Consider the following 10,124-nt stretch of genomic DNA (forward strand, 5'->3'; position numbering starts at 1 on the left):
AACACTGATTACATGAAATAACTTCATTTAGCTTCCATATTAATCATTGCTCAGCTAATTAACATTGATAGAGATGCCCTAAGCAGGGATAGTGCTCTGTGTGTGTGTGGAGGGGTGGAGGGGAGACGGGAGACGGGAGACGAGGGCATTCTCCCACTTCCATGTACTTAAGGCTCAGAGGAGCTTCTTTGCATCCCGTCTCAATTAGTTACTCACGCTGTCACTCTGTCTGTCACTTCCTGGTGTGTCACACTGAAACAACTGTGGAGTGGGCTGCCTGGATGAACAAACAACAAGTCTTAGCACGAGCATTCAGTAGGAGAGCGTGGGTCACACTCTTCGCCTAAGGCCACCATATTCCTTTCCTACTCAAGGGTTCAATTTTCAGAAAGCTACTTAGCTATTATTCTAATCCCTACCCAGCTTCTTTTTTTTTTTTCCCTAGGCCAAAAACTCAGGTTACCACTTTGGACACTTGATCATGCGTAGTGCTGAAGTTTAAAGCTGCACTTTATGGTTTAGTTTGTGTGTGGCATAGGAAGCCAACAATGGCCGTTCATTCTCCTCTACTGAATCTGCAACTGTCAAAACTACAGTGTTAAGGAGCTGTCAGTGAATATGTGACTGTTTAGGAGGAGACACTGCTTCCAGTCTTTATCTGATGGAGTAGGCACAAACTTATTAATAAAACATCATCTCTTAATTTGCTATAACAACACATTAGCATGACAAAATCAATGGCTTTGATTTGATATTCATGTATTTCTCTGAGCATATTTGCTGTTCTCTGTGGCATGTGTATGCTCTAAGGTGGTGTTTCCTGAGGCTGCTGCAGATGGAGGTGGGGGGGCGGGGGGGCAGTGGAGGTCATAGTGAGGACTGTTGGGAGTTGTGGGGACGACCGCCTCTATGGGATGTTTTTCTCTTGTACAGTTTTGTTGTCTAAATGTTTTACAAACTTAATTGGCATTCCCGGGGGAAGGCTGCCAGCTGTCTGCCTGATGGCGAGGGTTTCTAATTTGGTGCATGGCGAAGGCTAGCTGCCGCGGTAGCTAGCGGAGCGGAGCAGGGCGCGCAACACGCCGCACACTGCACATGGCCTGATCAAGCCCAGGGTTTGTTTGTTTTTCCCTCGTTTGTTCAGCAACAGACATTGCTTCACCAGGAAAGAGTGTAGCAGCTGCTATCTAACAAGCAGAGTGCAGAGAGTGCTGGGCCGTGATGCTGGGGTGAGGTTTTTGGAGAGAGCTGGCTGACCGCTGGTGGAGCTGGCAACAAACAGGGTCCATAAAGGCAATCATGGCTTGGTACATTATCAATGTTAACATGAAGATACTTCTTTATTCCCATCCAAGAGGTTTTTTTTTGTTCTTTTCAGCCACAGTTAAAGTAGGATTTAAAAGTTACTGCCAGTGTTTCATCAAGGTCTCTGAGCCCTGCTTTCTCTCCGCAGCACATACTGTATGTCTAAACTGCTTCTTACCTTTCACTCACTGACTTCCTTCTCTTCCTTTCAGGTGACGCTCCGACTAGGTAAGTCCTCTCCTTAACTTCAAACACCCTTTGAATTTGACAATCTGATGCCACTGAGGGATTTCAAAGGTCAAGGTACCAATTTAAAAAGTCAAACTAAGCTTGATTTCTGCTTTAAGCACTAATTCATATAACATAGTGGAATAAAGAGCTTGGAGCATTAAAGGTTTAGTTAAGGAATGATGGTGGATAAGAAACTGCTGACGCTAGAGTGCACTTTAAACAAAGGCTTTTATTTACAGAAATGTAATTATACAGAAAAAGACATTAGATCTACAAATTGTAAAGAGTGTCCATGTTTCAGTTGCAGTATGTATAAATTCCTGTCAAAGTTGTAGAATCAACTTTCAAGAATCAGCACTGTACATTTCAGATGTTGCTTTGATATGTACTGATGTTATGTGTTATAACTGCATATCTGAAATGCATGGGTGATAAGTTGCTTCCAAAGTGTGTGTGTGTGTGTGTGTGTGTGTGTGTGTGTGTGTGTGTGTGTGTGTGTGTGTGTGTGTGTGTGTTTGTTGGAGTTGTTGTGATGTGTTCAGATCCCTACACCTAACAACCTAAACACACACTCCTACACACAGATCCATCCACAGCCTCCCTCCAGCTTGGCTAGCAGAGGTGAGCAGTGCTGTAGTGACCTGTGTGGCAGGGCGGGATGGGACTCACTGAGGCCAGCCCCTGCCAGCGAGCTCAGCCTGTAGGACGTGTTGACTCTGCTCACATTATCACCAATGCATGGCGCTGCATAGTCACACAGGATAATTGGCCTGCGGTGGCGGCACAGCAGTGGAAAATGTAAAAGTTGCTGGTTTTTCAAGGGTAAATAGGACTCGTCTGCCTGACGAGGTGGTGACAAGTGAGCGATTTATAAACACGCTCAAGTTAAGAATGTCTATATTCATGACTGGATGTTCACACTCAATGATCTGCACCAGTCTCTTGTTGGTTCTGCATTAAATTCTGCGAGATATGTGGTATCTTTATTGCATCTCATGATTCTGAGAGGTATAAACCGTGAGAAGAATAGCTTATGTTCAGCAGGAGCGGCATTAGATGCTCTAAATGTGGGTCCTTTGGTGGTAAAGTGCTGACGTTCTGTGTTGTGGAAAATATCCCACCTGATATTCTTCTTCTGTGCCACTCCCTCTCCATGTTCCTTGTGACTCCTCATTTGCAAATACGGACAGTAAGGGCCGGTGAAGTGTCACTGCTTCTTAAAAAATGTTCCTGTGGGCCCGTGTGGAGTCTTTCCTGTTATAAATCTAATAGATATTGCTTGAGGACCATATCAGGAGATGACAAACAGCTGCAACCTCTCCACTATAGACGGGCTATTCTGCAAAGATCTTGGCTCTTGGCCCATCAGTTTTTGTTTTTTTTTCATCCACCTTTTTTTGTCAAACAAGAGGCCGGATGTGGAGGATGTAGAGGATCAAGGGATCTAAAGCTTAGTAAGAGTGCTGCATTCATGATGCATGTGGCTGGTGGCTGGGACTGGAGCGAACATATGCTGAGGTCTTTATTGGCATTCTAGAGGAGATTGGAGGGACAATCAATTAGCCATGAAGCTGTGAGTCACCAGGGGCTCTTGGGATATCCAAATGACTTAGTGGCCATATACACACCAAGATGCTAATCGACCGGGCTTGATTTCATTGGCAAAAGCCATTGGTTGAATCCTATCCATACACTGACTTTCTCTATATAATTAAAGGATGATTCATGTATTGGCAGGTACAGCTGGATTAAGTGAACATGCGGAAGGGTTGTATCTGAACCTGGGTGGTACAGGCAAACCTGGCGTTAGTGTAGCTGCTCTTGACTTTAATTGCCCTTGTAATAGTCTAATTGATAAGTGTTGTGAGCAGGACAGGGAGGGGGCAAAGGGTTGCACTGCACCCCCGGCTGTGGTGCAGACTTGAGAGGAGCATGCGGGGGCACTGCTGATTATTCAACATGTTTCTCTAATCCCAGCCCTTGTGGTAGGAACCTGTGAAAGAGCCTGGTCTTTGTGCTGGGGGGCTAATCGTGTTTTGGAAACGCCGATCGAGGCTAATCTTCTGGCCTGCCTCTAATGTGGAGCCGCTGATATCCTCTGCTGCGATAAATTAAGCTACTTATTAATCTAATTATGGTACATTCATCCCCACAAACTTTCATGTGACTTGGAAAGCCCCCTTCACCATTAACTCCCACACCCCTCCATGCTACCCCTCTCCAAACCCGGATCTTGAGACTGACTCCCCTCGCTCTCTCTCGCTCTCTTTCTCTCCCTCTCTCTCTCTCTCAAACTGCCTGGCCCTGGCCGGCCCAATTAGGAGCCCTCAGGATCTTGCCTCTAACGAGCCTCCAGGCTCCAGTCGGCCTCGCCACACAGACTGGGGGTCAGTCTTACTCATTCTCCACCCCCCTCCCCATCAAATCTCCACCTGCTTTATTCTGTCTTTCTTTATTCATTTTTGACCCCCCCTCCTCTATGGAGGGCAGTGGTCTCAATAGTTTTCTTTTGTATTTTAACTTATCACAATTGTTGTGTTCATTTGCTCCTTTAATGTGCAGAAACCACAGCTTCTCCACCAACCATCCTTTCGGACCTTTCTGTGTACCTCTTCTACATTTTGAATCGATCATAAGGAAACTTCTTAATGGCTCCGTTCCAGTGGAAGTGAATGCGGCCTCTCTCTGGCCTGCTTCAGACCATGTGATGCCTTAACTCATTGCTGCTTGCAGTGCCGCTCGCAGCTTTGCCCTGATGTTGCTCCTGCTGTGTTTGCTGTGCTTTCATGGGGTGCCGTGGCTCCGTCAGGTGGGAACTTTAAGGAGCTGGGAAGCTCGCTGTGGGGAAGTGAGAGCAGGATGACAGGACCCTTCCCTTCGTGGACAGTGACCCTGAAGGGAGATGAAAGAAGTTCACGTCTGCACTTTAGCAGCTCAAACTGGGTTGCAGTCATCCGTGAAGGCCGTCTTACCCGTCCACCCCCGCTGTCTCTCTTCTGTACCTCTCCCCTACCCTGCTTTCTTTGATTTTAGGTGAGGTGGAGGAGAGTGTCAGTGTACCCTGGTCTTTGGACCCCTCTTTCTCCTTGCCCCCTCCTCATGTCTTTCTCATGCTTTTACTCTTGTTCCTTGTTCCTGAGGCCAGAGGGATTTTGGTTTCTTTTAAGTATTTGACTTGCACTAGCAGAGCTGACTTTGTTGTTACCAAGAGCTGTGTTAACTATCTCATTTCTACCACTCCAAATACCTTGTGTCTTTTTGCTAAAACATGAGCCTACGTAGCACACCTTCCACAGGTATAATCAGTGTGGCATTAACCTTCTAGCGCTCTCTTTCTCAAGTGATGATGTGGATGTGTTCTTTCCTCAAAGCCAAGTGGATGGGCGAGACAACCGGGAGGCGCTCGCTGTCATTTGTTCTTCGAAACAAAGGTTCTGTTCTGCTATCAAACTCCCATTAGATATGGAGAATTGAGTGTGCGGTCTGCACCACGTACCAAACAGCGAGGTGATAACACAACGCAGAGGCAGGCCAGGACGCTAATTGCATGCCGAATATTTATAGTCCAGACAATTAGCTGTTGCCTTTTATATGCAAAATAACAACAACAGCAGTGGCAACAGAGAAAGGGATGGTTGTGTGTGTGTGTGTGTGTGTGTGTGTGTGTGTGTGTGTGTGTGTGTGTGTGTGTGTGTGTGTGTGAGTGCGTGTGTGTTGGGGGGTAAGTAATTAAGATGCTCAAAACAGGACAGGGACATGCAGTCTGTTGTGCTCTGATTTGTTGCTAACAAACACAATAATTAGCCTGTTATTGTGGGATAATGAAGTTGCCAGTGTCCTTTTCCCTCTGCCAAGTGCCATCCTGAACAAGGACGTTTCCACCACCACTGCTCTTACTGTGGACAAGGGACCTGAGGATGAGGGTGTTCAGAAGTTCAAAGGTCACACAGGATGTCATGGGTCTTTTGGTGCCCTTTTGTCAGGGAAAAGTCTGAGCTACAGTAGTATAAGGTTTTACAGACTGAGGACAGTGTAACCATATAGTAGAAACAATAAATGGGCCTCCTGCTGTGAGTTTTATGCAGCTTTGCGTCAGAATTATAACAGTTTGAATCAAGACAGGACATGACAACATGAGACACATCGTAGCTCTCACCTGATGCAAAGTGAACTGCTGCTATCTGTGTGAACGACCATGTTTATGTGTGAGAGTCAGGGTGTGTACCTCCTTTGCACATATGGCTGTGTATGTCTCTGACCGCAGGTTCATTGAATCAACAGTGCTGTCTGGCAAGATTAGGTGCAGCTAGAGCTGATTTGATATTTGTGGCTGATAGTGCTTGTAAGTACGCCTTTGTTCCCTTCCATTGTGGCCGAGATTAAGGCGAACCTCCTCTTCATCATCCTGCTTCAGTGTAGTAATAACCTAGATAAAGCTACTCTTTGATTGAATCATTTCTGCCTGCATTCAGGACCTGCTCTCTCTCACACCCCGTCAGCTGTCGCTCATACATCAGACGCTTCGTCTCTACTCTTTCTTTCCCTTCGCAACTCTGTCACTGTGTCATTCATCTCTGTTTTGATTTTCTCACTTTTTATCTATAATACCTGTCAGTCACTGTGCTAGACGCTAATGAGAATGTTTGTGCATGTTGATTTCCACTAATGACGACTTGAATATGTTTAAATATTGCTTTTTGTTTGGAAATGTCTAAATTGCATCTCACACAAAGGGGAAAAACTTTTGCGAGAACTTTTAATAGAGTCTCGTAATTGCATCAAGTCTCATATAGGTTTGTTTGGATGCAGTTTTGATCCACAGATACTCTGAGACACACCAACTAATTTGAGCAGTTATGCTCAGGAATCTATAAAAGCAGGTTTAGTGTGTAGCTGAGTGTAGGTACAGTGTTGTGTAGGCGTCTTTAGCTGCGTTTGTTGTCGTGTGGGAGTCAACAGGGACTTATTGATGATCCCTCTAGAAGTGCTGTGGGTTCACAGCAGCATTTGTATTGATAGATGCCAGCTTCATAAATGACATACCCACACTCACACACTCATATTCAAATTAGGCAGCCAGGAAATGGTATTGTATGCCTAACAGTCTTTTAGATGTGAGGGGAGGTTTTGACATCTGCATTGGACTTCTGTATGAATACTAACTCAGAATTATATCACTGGATGACATAATTTCATTTAAATGTGATGTATAACGTTAAATTCCAGTAGAGTTATTTGAGCAGCTGATAGTAACGATCCTCCCATATGCAGGTGAGGTGTGGGTTTCACATAATCTTGCGCAGTTGAAATGTTTCATTACAAATTCCTGAGAAGTTTGGTGCATTGGATATAGAGATATGAGTTTGATACAGTTGAAAAAAATGGATAAAAGTGTTGCCCAGAAAAATATATTTTGTAGTGTGTTTACCTTGCTACAGAACATTATTATATCCATTATTTCTAAGATTAAAAACATTATTAATTAAGGTCCTTTATGGCACAGTCACAGAAATATCAGCCCATTACATTTCAGGTTAAACCTACTGTGAAGGATGTGGATCTTTGGGATTGGCACAATGGATATTTATGATGACCCTCAGCAAAATTACTACAGGTTGACATTTTTTGAAAATATATATTTTTCAGAGAAATGTTGTAGTTACAATTTGCTCATTCATAGAACAGATATCGACTGTACATAACTATTAACTAAACTCACTCAGTTTGTAATGTTATGAATAATAATGGCTACTTTTTAGCAACTATTGAATAATTACCAGTGTGTCAGGGCTCATGACACGTCAGTGTGGAGTAAAGACAAGTCTAAAAAGTATAAAGGCTCAGTTGTAACCATTCGACACCTTTTAATGAAGTGATGGCTGCACAAAACAGGAAATTTAAATCACACCTGACATTCATTGTGTTTGTGCAGTTCTGACCTGCTGTCACTGTGTCTCTCACACATGCTTTTTCTAGTGGGGTTACACAGACAATCACAAACACACCTTTCCTGTTTGCTTACCCGCTGAGGGTTGTCACATGACAAAAGGCGTCCAAAGTCATTTATATGATTGTGTATCCTTCTTCACTCACTCACTCACTCACTCACTCACTCACTCACTCACTCACTCACTCACACACACACACACACACACACACACACACACACACACACACACACACACACACACACACACACTAATCTCTACAGGTATTTCTCCTCGGCTGCTGTTATTAGAATGCAGCAAATGCTCTCTATTGATGCATGTCAGAGCCTCATTCTTTCATCTCCAACATTTAATTTACCGTCCTGTTGTGCCACTAATCCTGTGTCGTGCCATTTCCTCCGCTCCTCAGATTGCTCTCTCAAAGCCCCCTCTCCGCCAGATAAAGAGGAAGGTAATCGCCATTGTCTGGCTACAGATACACCAGTGCCGGCCCCCCTTCTCTCCGCAGCCCCAAATTAAAGGGCCGTCCTGCCCTCGCGCCCCCTTAATCACTGGCCTCGTCTCTCTGTGCGAGTGGACCCCAGGGCTGCTGCACTTTCATCCACAAATAGGCTTTCAGTGAGAACCACCCAGGGCTGGCCTCCTCACAGGAGATCCCCACACACTCCTCTGCTCTGCTCTGCTGTGCTCCATCTTTCCTGCAGCACTCTCACTTCCAGCCTCACACACTCGCTCTTCCTTGGGCCCCCCTCCAGTGATTGGACATGAAGAGTATTCTACTTTCACTTCTATTGCACCCTGATGAATTGAGTCTTTCTCTCTCCTCAGGAGGTCTGACCCACAAGTCTGTTGAGGAACTTCAAAGTGGGAGTGCACAGAATCATTTCAGCAGTTTCAACTGTGAGTGGAGCCAGTAACACCTTCCACTGTGTTCCCTTAGATACCGCAGCTATAAATACTGCTATGTTTAAATGGTTTGCCTTGAAGTATTAAACGTTCAGTTTTGTTTAATATTACATATATATTTCTAGTGTGTGTCGTACACAGACATTCATGTGTATGAGGCCAAAGTGTGCATCATTCATTAATGTAAAAGCATTTCTATAAGAGTCTATACTTCCATCTGCTCATGGTGAACTGATGATGAGGCAAAAAGCATCCCAACTCCAGAGATTATTGCTAACAGCTACTCGGATAATTGACTGATGCTCACAATCATGAAGTTGGCCTGTAGCAGTGGAAATATAATTGATTGGCAACACAGTGTAGGGTTGTTAGGGTCAGCGCCCTGCCCTCAAATACGCAGAACCACTCAACAGCATTTAGCTAATTTTCTGTTAATTGTGGCTCTTACTTTCCTCGGCTGAATTGACATAACGCCGGAGGGCTCAGCCAAATCATCACCATTATGACATTAGCAAGGGCTTATCCAGCGCTAAGAGCTTGAGCTGATACTAACACTAAGGAGTTTAGGATGCTAAGATGAGACCAAGCAATCGCAGTAGCTGCCGTAAGACTGATGGACAACAATGAAAGTTTACAATAAGGATCAAAGATCTTCGCAGGGTTAAGGAAACTATCCAATTAAGAAAGCACGCCTTTGTTGGAGCCTCGCAAGCAAGGCAAGAGACACTGCTCAAGCTAATGCAGGAAAGCTACACCCCCCATCTACTAATAACAAGCCGTTTAGCTTGAGCGACTGCTGCCATGTACAAAGGAACGACTGCTCTTTGCTACACGGTTAGCCTCTCTGCCCTGGACTTATTAAGACTCCTGTAAGAGGGATTCTCCTCTTTGACTTGGGTGAAGAGGCTGTTTAATACACACACAGCAAATTAGTGGGGAAAAAGTATTGTGCTTTTCATGAAACAAGGATGGGGGGGGCAGCGACCAAGGGTTTTGGGGCTGTGGGGGGAAGATGATTGCTTGTGATGTATCCCAGGTCGTAATCCTTGGACAAGAGATTGTGGGTTCCCTTTTAGCCAGCAGAGGGGCTCTGGCTGGGGAAAGGCGCTGGGCTTAATTAGACTTGTCTGGGGAAGAGATGGGCTTTAGGTGTAGCTAATTAAGATCATAGCTGTGGCTGAAATGGCTTAAACTGCACTGCAATACCCGTCCGGTCCCAGAGGAACAGAACAATGCCAGCGTGACACCATCTTTTTGCAGCCCATGAATGCACATATTGGTGATTAGGGTGAAGGCAGCTTTAAAGAAGGGTGCTCGGAAGGCAGGGTGCATACATTTTTCTTTACATTTAGCGAAGTAAATGTGTACCGGTGTGATGATGCTTCATGTAAAGTCAAGGTTGTGATACATGCTGAAGAATTTGAGCACATAGTAGCTTAGCTCATTCAAATGTTTCTATTTTAAAATGGCAAAAAAATAATAATCCGAGTCATTGCAATTCAGTCTACAGTAGGTCAATGTCCAAATCTCTGTCAGTCTGTCTGCTAGTGCCTGGGCCTGTTAGCGCCAGAGACACTTGACAATAAGAGTGGAACTGAATCAAACTGGAGCCCTCTTGTGTCTTCTGGCGGGCGAAATGGTTGGAGGCCAAACAGCCGTTCCCATAATCCGCACTATTGACAGGGTCTGCTCTGTTCTCCGCCTGATCTGTTTGGTCTGTCAAGTTAAGGGAGC

The sequence above is a fragment of the Seriola lalandi genome, unplaced genomic scaffold (assembly GCF_002814215.2).
Source record: "Seriola lalandi dorsalis isolate HSWRI2012SDOR001 ecotype SW California unplaced genomic scaffold, Sedor1 jcf7180002054573, whole genome shotgun sequence".
Classification (NCBI taxonomy): domain Eukaryota; kingdom Metazoa; phylum Chordata; class Actinopteri; order Carangiformes; family Carangidae; genus Seriola; species Seriola lalandi.